This window comes from Procambarus clarkii, chromosome 71 (genome assembly GCF_040958095.1).
Source record: "Procambarus clarkii isolate CNS0578487 chromosome 71, FALCON_Pclarkii_2.0, whole genome shotgun sequence".
NCBI lineage: Eukaryota > Metazoa > Arthropoda > Malacostraca > Decapoda > Cambaridae > Procambarus > Procambarus clarkii.
The window spans coordinates 28732350-28750939 of NC_091220.1; positions in this window are offsets into that span (position 1 = coordinate 28732350).

Below are 18590 nucleotides of genomic sequence, written 5' to 3' on the forward strand. Positions count from 1 at the left end.
ATGAAGGCCAAATCACATATCGTGATACTACATGAAATAGTATCGAAATATTGGTAAAAATGAATATTTACGTAATATCAAACTACATGAAAAACGTGAAAAAAGCCACTATTTAACCATATTTGAGGATTTTAACTTCAAATCAAAAGCGAGGTTTCGTATTATTTAGATCCAAGAAAAGACATGACAATGTTGTTTCCAATACAAATGATAAAATTAAATGTGTTTTCATTAGCATTAACTAAAATGTTCCTGATTTTCCGTTTATATTACCGATGGAAGATGTACACGAAAATCGCTCTATTCCGGCTGAAACGTCGATATATGCAATAAAAACAGAACTTCTCCCCTTTTCAATATCTTACTCAGTATTTTAACGAGAAACAAATAGTTGATTGAAAATGAAGTATTTAAGGTTATTATCTAATCAATTATGTGTTTGCATCATTTTTATCGTATATATAATGAATTAATACCCATAAACTGAAAATTCACAAAAACGTGGAAAAACGGCAAAATATTGTCTAATTCGATGATATTTTGTTTAAATCACTTAGAGGAAAAGGGGATGATAAACGTCAAAATATTGCTAAATTCGATGATTTTTCGTACGAAACAAAATGCAAGAAAACTTGCTTAAAATGCAATAATATGCGAAATTCTGAGATTTGAAGGCCAAATCACATATCGTGATACAACATGAAATAGTATCGAAATATTGGTAAAAATGAATATATTTACGTAATATCAAACTGCATGAAAAACGTTAAAAAAGTCACTATTTTACCATATTTAAGGATTTTAACTTCAAATCATTGGGCGAGGTTTCGTTTTATTTAGATCCAAGAAAAGAAATATGACAATGTTGTTTCCAATACAAATGATAAAAAACAATGTGTTTTCATTAGAATTAACTAAAATGTTGTTGATTTTCCGTTTATATTACCGATGGAAGATGTACACGTAAAACCACTCTAATCCGGCTGAAACGTCGACATATGCAATAAATACCGAACTTCTCCCCTTTCCAATATCTTACTCAGTATTTTAAGGAGAAACAAAAAGATGATTGAAAATGAAGTATTTAAGGTTATTATCTAATCAATTATGTGTTTGCATAATTTTTATCGTATATTTAATGAATTAATACCCATAGACTGAAAATTCACAACAAAAACGTGGAAATACTGATGTAATACTGATGGAAGATGTACATGTAAAACCGCTATAATCCTGCTGAAACGTCGGTATATGCAATAAAAATCGAACTTCTCCCCTTTTCAATATCCTACTCAGCATTTTAACGAGAAACAAATGGTTGATTGAAAATGAAGTATTTAAAGTTAATTTTTAATCAATTATGTGTTTGCATCATTTTTCTCGTATATTTAATGAATTAATAACAATAAACTGAAAATTCACAAAAACGTGGAAAAACGGCAAAATATTGCCTAATTCGATGGTATTTTGTTTATATCACATAAAGGAAAAGGGGATGATAAACGTCAAAATATTGCTAAATTCGATGATTTTTCGTACGAAACAAAATGCAAGAAAACTTGCTTAAAATGCAATATTATGCGAAATTCTGATATTTGACGGCCAAAACACATATCGTGATACAACATGAAACAGTATTGAAATATTGGTAAAAACGAATATATTTACGTAAAATCACACTACATGAAAAACGTGAAAAAATTCACTATTTTACCATATAAGAGAATTTTAACTACAAATCATAGAGCGAGGTTTCGTATTATTTAGATCCACGAAAAGACATATGACAATGTTGTTTCCAATACAAATGATAAAAATCAATGTGTTTTCACTAGAATTAACTAAAATGTTCCTGATTTTCCGTTTATATTACCGATGGAAGATGTTCACGAAAACATCTCTATTCCGGCTGAAACGTCGATATATGCAATAAAAACAGAACTTCTCCCCTTTTCAATATCTTACTCAGTATTTTAACAAGAAACAAATAGATGATTGAAAATTAAGTATTTAAGGTTATTATCTAATCAATTATGTGTTTGCATCATTTTTATCGTATATATAATGAATTAATACCATAAACTGAAAATTCACAAAAACGTGGAAAAACGGCAAAATATTGCCTAATTCGATGATATTTTGTTTATATCACATAAAGGAAAAGGAGATGATAAACGTCAAAATATTGCTAAATTCGATGATTTTTCGTACGAAACAAAATGGAAGAAAACTTGCTTAAAATGCAATATTATGCGACATTCTGAGATATGAAGGCCAAATCACATATCGTGATACTACATGAAATAGTATCGAAATATTGGTAAAAATGAATATTTACGTAATATCAAACTACATGAAAAACGTGAAAAAGTCACTATTTTACCATATATGAGGATTTTAACTTCAAATCATAGAGCGAGGTTTCGTATTATTTAGATCCAAGAAAAGACATGACAATGTTGTTTCCAATACAAATGATAATAAACAATGTGTTTTCCTTGAAATTAACTAAAATGTTCCTGATTTTCCGTTTATATTACCGATGGAAGATGTACACGTAAAACCGCTCTAAACCGGCTGAAACGTCGATATATGCAATAAAAACCGAACTTCTCCCCTTTCCAATATCCTACTCAGTATTTTACGAGAAACAAATGGTTGATTGAAAATGAAGTATTTAAGGTTAATTTCTAATGAATTATGTGTTTGCATCATTTTTATCGTATATTTAATGAATAAATAACAATTAAATGAAAATTCACGAAAACGGCGAAAAACGGCAAAATATTGCCTAATTCTATGATATTTTGTTTAAATCACAAAAAGGAAAAGGGGATGATGAACAGGAAAATATTGCTAAATTCGATGATTTTTCGTACGAAACAAAATGCAAGAAAACTTGCTAAAAATGCAATATTATGTGAAATTCTGAGATTTGAAGGTCAAATCACATATCGTGATACTACATGAAATAGTATCGAAATAGTGGTAAAAATGAATATATTTACGCAATATCAAACTACATGAAAAACGTGAAAAAAGCCACTATTTAACCATATTTGAGGATTTTAACTTCAAATCAAAAAGCGAGGTTTCGTATTATTTAGATCCAAGAAAAGACATATGACAATGTTGTTTCCAATACAAATGATAAAAATAAATGTGTTTTCATTAGCATTAACTAAAATGTTCCTGATTTTCCGTTTATATTACCGATGGAAGATGTACACGAAAATCGCTCTATTCCGGCTGAAACGTCGATATATGCAATAAAAACAGAACTTCTCCCCTTTTCAATATCTTACTCAGTATTTTAACGAGAAACAAATAGTTGATTGAAAATGAAGTATTTAAGGTTATTATCTAATCAATTATGTGTTTGCATCATTTTTATCGTATATATAATGAATTAATACCCATAAACTGAAAATTCACAAAAACGTGGAAAAACGGCAAAATATTGTCTAATTCGATGATATTTTGTTTAAATCACTTAGAGGAAAAGGGGATGATAAACGTCAAAATATTGCTAAATTCGATGATTTTTCGTACGAAACAAAATGCAAGAAAACTTGCTTAAAATGCAATAATATGCGAAATTCTGAGATTTGAAGGCCAAATCACATATCGTGATACAACATGAAATAGTATCGAAATATTGGTAAAAATGAATATATTTACGTAATATCAAACTGCATGAAAAACGTTAAAAAAGTCACTATTTTACCATATTTAAGGATTTTAACTTCAAATCATTGGGCGAGGTTTCGTTTTATTTAGATCCAAGAAAAGAAATATGACAATGTTGTTTCCAATACAAATGATAAAAAACAATGTGTTTTCATTAGAATTAACTAAAATGTTGTTGATTTTCCGTTTATATTACCGATGGAAGATGTACACGTAAAACCACTCTAATCCAGCTGAAACGTCGACATATGCAATAAATACCGAACTTCTCCCCTTTCCAATATCTTACTCAGTATTTTAAGGAGAAACAAAAAGATGATTGAAAATGAAGTATTTAAGGTTATTATCTAATCAATTATGTGTTTGCATAATTTTTATCGTATATTTAATGAATTAATACCCATAGACTGAAAATTCACAACAAAAACGTGGAAATACTGATGGAAGATGTACACGTAAAACCGCTATAATCCTGCTGAAACGTCGATATATGCAATAAAAATCGAACTTCTCCCCTTTTCAATATCCTACTCAGCATTTTAACGAGAAACAAATGGTTGATTGAAAATGAAGTATTTAAAGTTAATTTTTAATCAATTATGTGTTTGCATAATTTTTATCGTATATTTATTGAATTAATAACAATAAACTGAAAATTCACAAAAACGTGGAAAAACGGCAAAATATTGCCTAATTCGATGGTATTTTGTTTATATCACATAAAGGAAAAGGGGATGATGAACAGGAAAATATTGCTAAATTCGATGATTTTTCGTACGAAACAAAATGCAAGAAAACTTGCTAAAAATGCAATATTATGTGAAATTCTGAGATTTGAAGGTCAAATCACATATCGTGATACTACATGAAATAGTATCGAAATAGTGGTAAAAATGAATATATTTACGCAATATCAAACTACATGAAAAACGTGAAAAAAGCCACTATTTAACCATATTTGAGGATTTTAACTTCAAATCAAAAAGCGAGGTTTCGTATTATTTAGATCCAAGAAAAGACATATGACAATGTTGTTTCCAATACAAATGATAAAAATAAATGTGTTTTCATTAGCATTAACTAAAATGTTCCTGATTTTCCGTTTATATTACCGATGGAAGATGTACACGAAAATCGCTCTATTCCGGCTGAAACGTCGATATATGCAATAAAAACAGAACTTCTCCCCTTTTCAATATCTTACTCAGTATTTTAACGAGAAACAAATAGTTGATTGAAAATGAAGTATTTAAGGTTATTATCTAATCAATTATGTGTTTGCATCATTTTTATCGTATATATAATGAATTAATACCCATAAACTGAAAATTCACAAAAACGTGGAAAAACGGCAAAATATTGTCTAATTCGATGATATTTTGTTTAAATCACTTAGAGGAAAAGGGGATGATAAACGTCAAAATATTGCTAAATTCGATGATTTTTCGTACGAAACAAAATGCAAGAAAACTTGCTTAAAATGCAATAATATGCGAAATTCTGAGATTTGAAGGCCAAATCACATATCGTGATACAACATGAAATAGTATCGAACTATTGGTAAAAATGAATATATTTACGTAATATTAAACTACATGAAAAACGTGAAAAAGTCACTATTTAACCATATTTGAGGATTTTAACTTCAAATCATAGAGCGAGGTTTCGTATTATTTAGATCCAAGAAAAGACATATGACAATGTTGTTTCCAATACAAATGATAAAAACCAATGTGTTTTCATTAGAATTAACTAAAATGTTCCTGATTTTCCGTTTATATTACCGATGGAAGATGTACACGAAAACATGTCTATTCCGGCTGAAACGTCGATATATGCAATATAAACAGAACTTCTCCCGTTTTCAATATCTTACTCAGTATTTTAACGAGAAACAAATAGTTGATTGAAAATGAAGTATTTAAGGTTATTATCTAATCAATTATGTGTTTGCATCATTTTTATCGTATATATGATGAATTAATACCCACACAACCCATCTTGAACTAACCTACCTCAACCTATCCTATTTTACCTTAAAATTAGGTTAGGTTAAGTTCACTAACTTAGGTTAACCTAACCAAATCTTACACACATGAACCCCATGTTACTTAATGTACTCCTCCTTACCCTATTATAATCTATTCTAACTTATCTGACTAGTGACTTATCCCCAAACATAATTCGACTCACAAACTCAAACTCACTCTCTTGACTGAACCACACACTTTTCCTTGAACAGCAACACTTTGATACCACCATTAACACAGCTCCTCATCCTTACCATCATGAGTCCATATCCACTCATATTTAATTTTCTCATTATTCTCACACAAATAGAATACATCAATAATTTCCAATCTCTGCCAAATTATAAACATTGATGTCCCACTGTGAGTGTCACATCTTTCAAAATCACCACTCTTGCAATGAACGGGAGGAAAAACCTTCATGCAAACTGCACGTATCGCGAAAAAGAAGAAGAAACGGTATCTGCCAATCTTTTAACCAATTCAAAACTCTATTTATATCGTCTTGAAGTGATAGTGAGTATTTTTCCGTGTTTATCTCCCTCCCGATTTTCGTATCATTGACAAATTTCCAAATAATGCTGCTCATACCTGAACCTCAATCATTTCAGTAATAAAACAAGAGGTCCCAGGAAAGAGTCGTGAGGCACTCCATTTTCAGCATTTTCCATTCTGACTTAACTCTACTTATTCTAACTCTTTGTTTTCTTTTCAACAGTCTTGCCCTAATCCAACTTAATATAGTCCCCCCAGTACCACGCGCTTCTATTTTTTAATCAATATTTCATGTGGCACTGTATCAAAAGCTTTTCTAAAGTCAAGGTTTACAACGTAACAAACCTTCCCACTATACACTGCCTCAACTATGCTGGAATACACCATTGTTGATGGTGTAAGGCATACAGAGGTCATTGTTGATGATGTAAGGCCATACAATGGTCATTGTTGATGGTGTAAGGCAGTACAGTGGTCATTGTTGACGGTGTAAGGCAGTACAGTGGTCATTGTTGATGGTGTAAGGCAGTACAGTGGTCATTGTTGAAGGTGTAAGGCAGTACAGTGGTCATTGTTGATGGTGTAAGGCAGTACAGTGGTCATTGTTGATGGTGTAAGGTAGTACAGTGGTCATTGTTGATGGTGTAAGGAAGTACAGTGGTCATTGTTGAAGGTGTAAGACAGTACAGTGGTCATTGTTGATGGTGTAAGGAAGTACAGTGGTCATTGTTGAAGGTGTAAGACAGTACAGTGGTCATTGTTGATGGTGTAAGAGAGTACAGTGGTCATTGTTGATAGTGTAAGGAAGTACAGTGGTCATTGTTGAAGGTGTAAGACAGTACAGTGGTCATTGTTGATGGTGTAAGGCAGTACAGTGGTCATTGTTGATGGTGTAAGGCAGTACAGTGGTCATTGTTGATGGTGTAAGGCAGTACAGTGGTCATTGTTGATGGTGTAAGGCAGTACAGTGGTCATTGTTGATGGTGTGTGACAGTACAGTGGTCATTGTTGATGGTGTAAGGAAGTACAGTGGTCATTGTTGAAGGTGTAAGACAGTACAGTGGTCATTGTTGATGGTGTAAGGAAGTACAGTGGTCATTGTTGAAGGTGTAAGACAGTACAGTGGTTATTGTTGATGGTGTAAGGAAGTACAGTGGTCATTGATGATGGTGTAAGGTGGTACCGGTCTCATTCTTGGACGGTCAGGGATTGAACGCTGAAGTGCAAGAAGCGAGACCGTCGCTCTGCCGTCCAGTCCGAGAATATTAGATAGTTCATTGCTGTTATGTAGTAGATCAATCCGAAACAAAAAGTAATCCTCATTATTATTATTACACTTTTCATTATTATTATTACATGTTAGTGCAAGTGTTATAGCCTAACTTGTTGGCAGGTAAGCTTGTTATCCATGAAAAGTCAAAGAGAACTGTACCAACTACAAGACACCACATATACCTTGCATGCTCTGGCTTCCCCAATAGACTTTTTTACCCGTTACACTAACCCATTATACGGTTACAATAAAACTAACACACATTATACTGTAGTTTATTTATAACCACCAATTGTTATATAAGCTATATGTACAGTTAAAGGCTCGCTACGTGCATGGATAAACACCTATTAGGGTAAATATTAAAAAGCAGTCCACTTTAAAATTAAAATAAATTAAATTAAATTAAATAATGTAAATCCTGCATTCTCGCAGTGTTCAGTGGGAGACGATGGCGCGGGTGGGAGGAGGGTGGCGTGGGGGAACCTTCCCGTTAGCCAGTGTAATCCTCACCATCCTCTGGCGGCGCTCTTTTCATTTTTTTTGTCCTTATTTTTACGTTGTAACACCTTTGTCTCACGTTTGCCGAGGGCGAGAGCAGCAAGTTGTTTCTGTGCGTCGAGTACTGTGTATTGCTGCTCAACTGCAGCATACCTCTCCCACTCCCCAGGCCTCATTGTGTATACTTCAAACACCCTGGGAGAGCCCGAGGAGACGCAGACTGTCACTGGAAGACACCTCATTTTTTCTGTCTTAGGAGGGACTGGAACCCTGTCGCTCTATCTACTTGGACACGGGAGAGTATAATTATTATGATTCCTACTAAGCCATACCATCCAGCACTACTACCCAAAATTATATCCTAGATAACACAAAATATAGTTAACTGGCAATATAGTAATACAAACCAGTCATTGTGCGAGGCTATGGGTGGGAATAGTGGTTTTAGTTGTGATGGTGTAAATGGTCACAATTGGGGAGTGAAGGAGGGGGGGGGGGAATGATAGTGGTGGTGAAGATTGATGAAGATTAAGCCACCCAAGAGGTGGCACGCACATGAACAGCCCGCAAGTAGTGGTGGTGATGGTGTTACCCGAACTACAGTACATAATCGTTCTTTTTTTTTAACTATTTGTACCGATGATGATGCTGGGAATCATTACCAGGCATTTCTAGGTTGGAATAGCCATCATGATTATGTTCGGAGTGTAATACTTATGATAACTATGATGAGAGTGTAATAGTCATGATGACTATGCTGGGTGTGTAGTAGTTGTGACGACGATGTCGGGAGTGTAATAGTCATGATAATGACGTTGGGAGAGTAATAGTCATGATGACTATGATGGGAGTGTTATAGTCATGATGACGATGTTGGGAGTGTAATAGTAATGATGACTCTATTGAGAGTGTAATAGTCATGATGACTATGTTGGGAGTGTAATAGTCATGATGATTATGTTGAGGTTTTATAGTCATGTTGGGAGTGTAATAGTCACGATGACTATGTGGGTAGTGTAATAGTCATGATGACTATGTTCGGAGTGTAATAGTCATGACGACTATGTTGGCAGTGTAATTGTCATGATGACGATGTTGGGGGAGTAATAGTCATGATGACGACGTGGGGAGAGTAATAGTAATGATGACAATCTTCGGAAAGTAATAGTCATGATGAGTATGTTGGGAGTGTAATAGTAATGATGACTAGGTTGGGGGTGAAATAGTCATGATGACGATGTTGGGTGTATAATAGTCATGATGACTATGTTGAGGGTATAATAGTCATGAAATCGATGTTGAGAGTGTAATAGTCATGATGACTATGATGGGGGTGTAATTGTACTGATGACAATGTTGGAGGAGTAATAGTCATGATGACTATGATGGGAGTGTTATAGTCACGATGACGATATTGGGAGTGTAAAAGTAATGATGACTATGTTGGGAGAGTAATAGTCATGATGACTATGTTGGGAGTGTAATATTCATGATGACTATGTTGGGAGTGTAATAGTCTTGATCACGATGTTGGTTATCTTGAGATGATCTTGAGATGATTTCGGGGCTTTAGTGTCCCCGCGGCCCGGTCCTCGACAAGGCCTCCACCCCCAGGAAGCAGCCCGTGACAGCTGACTAACTCCCAGGTACCTATTTACTGCTAGGTAACAGGGGCATTCAGGGTGAAAGAAACTTTGCCCATTTGTTTCTGCCTCGTGCGGGAATCGAACCCGCGCTACAGAATTACGAGTCCTGCGCGCTATCCACCAGGCTACGAGGCCGCCAAGTGTAATAGTAGTGGTAGGTAGTGGTAGTGTAAGTGGTAGTGTAATAGTCATGATGACTTTGTTGGGGGTGCAATAGTCTTGATAACGATGTTGGGAGTATAATAGTCATGATGACTATGTTGGGGTTTAATAGTCATGACGACTATGTTGGCAGTGTAATTGTCATGATGACGATGTTGGGGGAGTAATAGTCATGATGACGACGTTGGGAGAGTAATAGTAATGATGATTATGTTGGGGGTATAATAGTCATGATGACGATGTTGGGAGTATAATAGTGATGATGACTATGTTGGGGGTGTAACAGTCATGATGACGATGTTGGGTGTGTAATAGTCATGACGACTATGATGGGGGTGTAATAGTACTGATGGCAATGTTGGGAGAGTAATAGTCATGGTGACGCTGTTGGGAGTTTAATAGCCATGATGACTATGTTGGGAGTGTTATAGTCATGATGACGATGTTGGGAATGTAATATTCATGATGACGATGTAATAGTCATGATAGTCATGATGACTATGATGGGGGTGTAATAGTCATGATGACGACGTTGGAAGAGGAATATTCATGATGACTATGATGGGAGTGTTATAGTCATGATAACGATGTTGGGAGTGTAATAGTAATGAAGACTATTTTGGGGGAGTAATAGTCATGAGGACTATGATGGGGGTGTAATAGTACTGATGGCGATGTTGGGAGAGTAATAGTCATGATGACGACGTGGGAAGAGAAATAGTCATGATGACTATGTTGGGAGTGTTATAGTCATGATGACGATGTTGGGAGTGTAATAGTAATGATGACTATGTTGGGGGGTGTAAAAGTCATGATGACGATTTTGGGAGTATAAAAGTCATGATGACTATGTTGGAGGTGTAATAGTCATGACGACTATGATGGGGGTGTAATAGTCATGATGACGACGTTGTGAGAGTAATAGTAAAGATGACGATGTTCGGAAAGTAATAGTCATGATGACTCTGTTGGGAGTGTTATTGTCATGATGACTCTGTTGGGAGTGTTATTGTCATGATGACGATGTTGGGAGTATAATAGTCATGATGACTGTGTTGGGGGTGTAATAGTCATGATGACGATGTTGGGAGTGTAATAGTCATGACGACTATGATAGCGGTGTAATAGTACTGATGACGATGTTGGGAGACTAATAGTCGTGATGACGACGTTGAGAGAGAAATAGTCATGATGACTATGATGGGAGTGTTATAGTCATGATAACAATGTTGAGAGTGTAATACTAATGATGACAATGTTGGGAGTGTAATAGTAATGATGACTATCTTGGGGTGTAATTGTCATGAAGACGATGTAATAGTCATGATGACGATGTTGGGAGTGTAATTGTACTGATGACGATGTTAGGAGTGCAATAGTCATGATGACTATGATGGGGGTGTAATAGTACTGATAACGATGTTGGGCAAGTAATAGTCATAGTGACGCCGTTGGGAGTTTCATAGTCATGATGACTATGTTGGGAGTGTTATAGTCATGATGTCGATGTTGGGAATGTAATATTCATGATGACGATGTAATAGTCATGATGACGGTGTTGGGAGTTTAATAGTCATGATGACTATAATAAGTGTATTAGTCATGATGACTATATTGAGGTTTTATAGTCATGATGACGTTGTTGGGAGTGTAATAGTACTGATTACGATGTTTGGAGAGTAATAGTCATGACGACGATGTTGGGAGAGTAATGATCATGATGATTATGATGGGATTATAATAGTCATAATGACTATGTTTGGAGTGTAATTGTCATGATGACTATGTTGGTAGAGTTATTGTCATGACGACGATGTTGGGAGTGTAATAGTCATGATGACTATGTTGGGAGTGAAAGAGTCATGATGACTATGATGGGAATGAAATAGTCATGATGACTATGAAGGGAGTGTAATAGTCATGATGACTATGTAGAGGTTTTATTGTCATGATGAAGATCTTGGGAGTGTAATAGTTATGACGACGATGTTGGGAGTGTAATAGTCATGATGACGACGTTGGGAGAGTAATAGTCATGATGACTATGATGAGAGTGTTATAGTCATGATGACGATGTTGGGAATGTAACTATCATGATGACTATGTTGGGAGTTTATTAGTCATGACGACTATGTTGGCAGTGTAATTGTCATGATGACGGTGTTGGGGGAGTAATAGTCATGACGACTATGATTGGGGTGTAATAGTCATGATGACGATGTTGGGAGTGTAATAGTCATGACGACTATGATTGGGGTGTAATAGTACTGATGACGGTGTTGGGAGACTAATAGTCATGATGACGACGTTGAGAGAGAAATAGTCATGATGACTATGATGGGAGTGTTATAGTCATGATAACAATGTTGAGAGTGTAATACTAATGATGACAATGTTGGGAGTGTAATAGTAATGATGACTATCTTGGGGTGTAATAGTCTTGATCACGATGTTGGGAGTGTAATAGTCATGACGACTATATTGGCAGTGTAATTGTCATGATGACGATGTAATAGTCATGATGACGATGTTGGGAGTGTAATTGTACTGATGACGATGTTAGGAGTGCAATAGTCATGATGGCTATGATGGGGGTGTAATAGTACTGATAACGATGTTGGGCAAGTAATAGTCATGGTGACGCCGTTGGGAGTTTAATAGTCATGATGACTATGTTGGGAGTGTTATAGTCATGATGACGATGTTGGGAATGTAATATTCATGATGACGATGTAATAGTCATGATGACGGTGTTGGGAGTTTAATAGTCATGATGACTATAATAAGTGTATTAGTCATGATGACTATATTGAGGTTTTATAGTCATGATGACGATGTTGGGAGTGTAATAGTACTGATTACGATGTTTGGAGAGAAATAGTCATGATGACGACGTTGGAAGAGAAATAGTCATGATGACTATGATGGGAGTGTTATAGTTATGATGACGATGTTGGGAGTGTAATAGTAATGATGACTATGTTGGGGGTGTAATAGTCATGATGACGATTTTGGGAGCATAAAAGTTATGATGACTATGTTGGAGGTGTAATAGTCATGACGACTATGATGGGGGTGTAATAGTACTTATTACGATGTTTGAAGAGTAATAGTCATGACGACGATGTTGGAAGAGTAATAGTCATGATGACTATGATAGAAGTGTAAGAGTCTTGATGACGATGTTGGGAGTGTAATTGTCATGGTGACGATGTTGGGGGAGTAATAGTCATGATGACGACGTTGGGAGAGTAATATTAACGATGACGATGTTCGGAAAGTAATAGTCATGATGACTATGTTGGGAGTGTTATTGTCATGATGACGATGTTGGGAGTGTAATAGTAATGATGACTATGTTGGGGTGTAATAGTCATGATGACGATGTTGGGAGTATAATAGTCATGATGACTATGTTGGGGGTGTAATAGTCATGATGACGATGTTGGGAGTGTAATAGTCATGACGACTATGATAGGGGTGTTATAGTACTGATGACGATGTTGGGAGACTAATAGTCATGATGACGACGTTGAGAGAGAAATAGTCATGATGACTATGATGGGAGTGTTATAGTCATGATAACGACGTTGGGAGTGTAATACTAATGATGACTATGTTGGGGGTGCAATAGTCTTGATGACGAATTTGGGAGTGTAATAGTCTTGATCACGATGTTCGGAGTGTAATAGTCATGATTACTTTGTTGGGTGTACAATAGTCTTGATGACGATGTTGGGAGTGTAATAGACATGATGACTATGTTGGCAGTGTAATTGCCATAATGACGATGTAATAGTCATGATGACGATGTTGGGAGTGTAATAGTACTGATAACGATGTTAGGAGTGCAATAGTCATGGTGACTATGATGGGGGTGTAATAGTACTGATAACGATGTTGGGCAAGTAATAGTCATGGTGACGACGTTGGGAGTTTAATAGTCATGATGACTATGATGGGAGTGTTATAGTCATGATGACGATGTTGGGAATGTAATATTCATGATGACGATGTAATAGTCATGATGACGGTGTTGGGAGTATAATAGTCATGATGACTATAATAAGTGTATTAGTCATGATGACTATATAGAGGTTTTATAGTCATGATGACGATGTTGGGAGTGTAATAGTACTGATTACGATGTTGGGAGTGTAAGAGTCATGATGACTATGATGGGAATGTAATAGTCATGATGACTATGAAGGAAGTGTAATAGTCATGATGACTATGTTAGGGGTGTAATAGTCTTCATGCCGATGTTGGTTGTGTAGCAGTCATATGTTGGGAGTGAAGACGACTATGTTGGCAGTGCAATTATCATGATGACGATGTTGGGGGAGTAATAGTCATGATGACGATGATGGGAGAGTAATACTCATGATGACGACGTTGGGAGAGATATAGTCATGATGAATATGTTGGCAGTGTAATTGTCATGATGACGATGTTGGGGGGAGTAATAGTCATGATGACGATGTTGGGAGTGTAATAGTCATGACGACTATGTTGGCAGTGTAATTGTCATTATGACTATGTTGGGAGTGTAATAGTCATGACGACTACCATGGGGGTGTAAAAGTACTGATGGCGATGATGGGAGAGTAATAGTCATGATGACGACGTTGGAAGAGAAATAGTAATGATGACTATGATGGGAGTGTTATAGTCATGATGACGATGTTGGGAGTGTAATAGTAATGATGACTATGTTGGGGATGTAATAGTCATGATGACGACTTTGGGAGTATAAAAGTCATGATGACTATGTTGGAGGTGTAATAGTCATGACGACAATGATGGGAGAGTAATAGTAAAGATGACGATGTTCGGAAAGTAATAGTCATGATGACGATGTTGGGAGTGTTATTGTCATGATGACGATGTTGGGAGTGTAATAGTAATGATGACTATGTTTTGGTGTAATTGTCATGATGACGATGTTGGGAGTATAATAGTCATGATGACTATGTTGGGGGTGTAATAGTCATGATGACGAGGTTGGGAGTGTAATAGTCATGACGACTATGATAGGGGTGTAATAGTACTGATGACGATGTTGGGAGACTAATAGTCATGATGACGACGTTGAGAGAGAAATAGTCATGATGACTATGATGTGAGTGTTATAGTCATGATAACGATGTTGGGAGTGTAATACTAATGATGACTATGTTGGGAGTGTAATAATAATGATGACTACGTTGGGGTGTAATAGTCTTGATCACGATGTTGGGATTGTAATAGTCATGATGACTTTGTTGGGTGTGCAATAGTATTGATTACGATGTTGGGAGTGTAATAGTGATGACGACTATGTTGGCAGTGTAATTGTCATGTTGACGATGTAATAGTCATGATGACTATGTTGGCAGTGTAATAGTCATGATGACGGTGTTGGGAGTGTAATAGTCATGATGACTATAATAAGTGTATTAGTCATGATGACTATATTGAGGTTTTATAATCATGATGACGATGTTGGGAGTGTAATAGTACTGATTACGATGTTTGGAGAGTAATAGTCATGACGACGATGTTGGGAGAGTAATGATCATGATGATTATGATGGGAGTGTAATAGTCAGAATGACTATGTTGGGAGTGTAATTGTCATGATGACTATGTTGGGAGTGTAGGAGTCATGATGACTGTGATGGGAATGTAATAGTCATGATGACTATGAAGGGAGTGTAATAGTCATGATGACTATGCAGAGGTTTTATTGTCATGATGACGATCTTGGGAGTGTAATAATACTGATGACGATGTTGGGAGAGTAATAGTCATGATGACGACGTTGGGAGAGTAATAGTCATGATGACTATGATGAGAGTGTTATAGTCATGATGACGATGTTGGGAGTGTAACTATCATGATGACTATGTTGGGAGTGTATTAGTCATGACGACTATGTTGGCAATGTAATTGTCATGATGACGGTGTTCGGGGAGTAATAGTCATGATGACGACGTTGGGAGAGTAATAGTAATGATGACTATGATGGGAGTGTAATATTAATGATGACGATGTTCGGTGAGTAATAGTAATGATGACTATGATGGGAGTGTAATTGTCATGATGACGATGTTGGGAGTGTATTAGTCATGATGACTATGATGGGAGTGTAATAGTCATGATGACGATGTTGGGTGTGTAACAGTCATGATGACTATGTTGGGAGAGTAATCGTCATGATGACGATGTTGGGAGTGTAATAGTCATGACGACTATGTTGGGTGTGTAATTGTCATGATGACTATGATGGGAGTGTAATAGTCATGATGACTATTTTGATGTTTTATAGTCATGATTACGATGTTGGGAGAGTAATAATCATGATGACTATGATGGGAGTGTTATAGTCATGACGACGATGTAATGGTCAAGATGACGATGTAATAGTCATGATGCTGATGTTGGGAGTTTAACAGTCATGATGACTCTGTTTTACAACGTTTAGTCAAGGTTTACAACGTAACAAACCTTCCCACTATACACTGCCTCAACTATGCTGGAATACACCATTGTTGATGGTGTAAGGCATACAGAGGTCATTGTTGATGATGTAAGGCCATACAATGGTCATTGTTGATGTTGTAAGGTAGTACTGCTGTCATTGTTGACGGTGTAAGGCAGTACAGTGGTCATTGTTGATGGTGTAAGGCAGTACAGTGGTCATTGTTGAAGGTGTAAGGCAGTACAGTGGTCATTGTTGATGGTGTAAGGCAGTACAGTGGTCGTTGTTGAAGGTGTAAGACAGTACAGTGGTCATTGTTGAAGGTGTAAGACAGTACAGTGGTCATTGTTGAAGGTGTAAGGAAGTACAGTGGTCATTGTTGATGGTGTAAGGCAGTACAGTGGTCATTGTTGATGGTGTAAGGAAGTACAGTGGTCATTGTTGATGGTGTAATGCGGTACAGTGGTCATTGTTGATGGTGTAAGGCAGTACAGTGGTCATTGTTGAAGGTGTAAGACAGTACAGTGGTCATTGTTGAAGGTGTAAGACAGTACAGTGGTCATTGTTGATGGTGTAAGGAAGTACAGTGGTCATTGTTGATGGTGTAAGGCAGTACAGTGGTCATTGTTGAAGGTGTAAGACAGTACAGTGGTCATTGTTGATGGTGTAAGGAAGTACAGTGGTCATTGTTGATGGTGTAAGGTGGTACCGGTCTCATTCTTGGACGGTCAGGGATTGAACGCTGAAGTGCAAGAAGCGAGACCGTCGCTCTACCGTCCAGTCCGAGAATATTAGATAGTTCATTGCTGTTATGTAGTAGATCAATCCGAAACAAAAAGTAATCCTCATTATTATTATTACACTTTTCATTTCATGTGTCTCACCTGTACTTTACATGTTAGTGCAAGTGTTATAGCCTTACTTGTTGGCAGGTAAGCTTGTTATCCATGAGAAGTCAAAGAGAACTGTACCAACTACAAGACACCACAGACACTTTGCATGCTCTGGCTTCCCCAATAGACTTTTTTACCCGTTACACTAACCCATTTTACGGTTACAATAAAACTAACACACATTATACTGTAGTTTATTTATAACCACCAATTGTTATATAAGCTATATGTACAGTTTAAGGCTCGCTACGTGCATGGATAAACACCTATTAGGGTAAATATTAAAAAGCAGTCCACTTTAAAATTAAAATAAATTAAATTAAATTAAATAATGTAAATCCTGCATTCTCGCAGTGTTCAGTGGGAGACGATGGCGCGGGTGGGAGGAGGGTGGCGTGGGGGAACCTTCCCGTTATCCAGTGTAATCCTCACCATCCTCTGGCGGCTCTCTTTTACTTCATTTTTTTTTCCTTATTTTTACGTTGTAACACCTTTGTCTCACGTTTGCCGAGGGCGAGTGCAGCAAGTTGTTTCTGTGCGTCGAGTACTGTGTATTGCTGCTCAACTGCAGCATACCTCTCCCACTCCCCAGGCCTCATTGTGTATACTTCAAACACCCTGGGAGAGCCCGAGGAGACGCAGACTGTCACTGGAAGACACCTCATTTTATCTACCTTAGGAGGGACTGGAACCCTGTCGCTCTATCTACTTGGTCACGGGAGAGTATAATTATTATGATTCCTACTAAGCCATACCATCCAGCACTACTACCCAAAATTATATCCTAGATAACACAAAATATAGTTAACTGGCAATATAGTAATACTAACCAGTCATTGTGCGAGGCTATGGGTGGGAATAGTGGTTTTAGTTGTGATGGTGTAAATGGTGACCATCGGGGAGTGAAGGGGGGGGGGGGGGAAATGATAGTGGTGGTGAAGATTGATGAAGATTAAGCTACCCAAGAGGTGGCACGCGCATGAAGAGCCCGCAAGTAGTGGTGGTGATGGTGTTACCCGAATTACAGTACATAATCGTTCTTTTTTTTTAACTATTTGTACCGATGATGATGCTGGGAATCATTACCAGGCATTTCCATGTTGGAATAGTCATCATGATTATGTTCGGAGTGTAATACTTATGATAACTATGATGAGAGTGTAATAGCCATTATGACTATGCTGGGTGTGTAGTAGTTGTGACGACGATGTCGGGAGAGTAATAGTCATGATAACGACGTTGGGAGAGTAATAGTCATGATGACTATGATAGGAGTGTTATAGTCATGATGACGATGTTGGGAGTGTAATAGTAATGATGACTCTATTGGGAGTGTAATAGTCATGATGACTATGTTGGGAGTGTAATAGTCATGATGATTATGTTGAGGTTTTATAGTCATGATGACTATGTTGGGAGTGTAATAGTCACGATGACT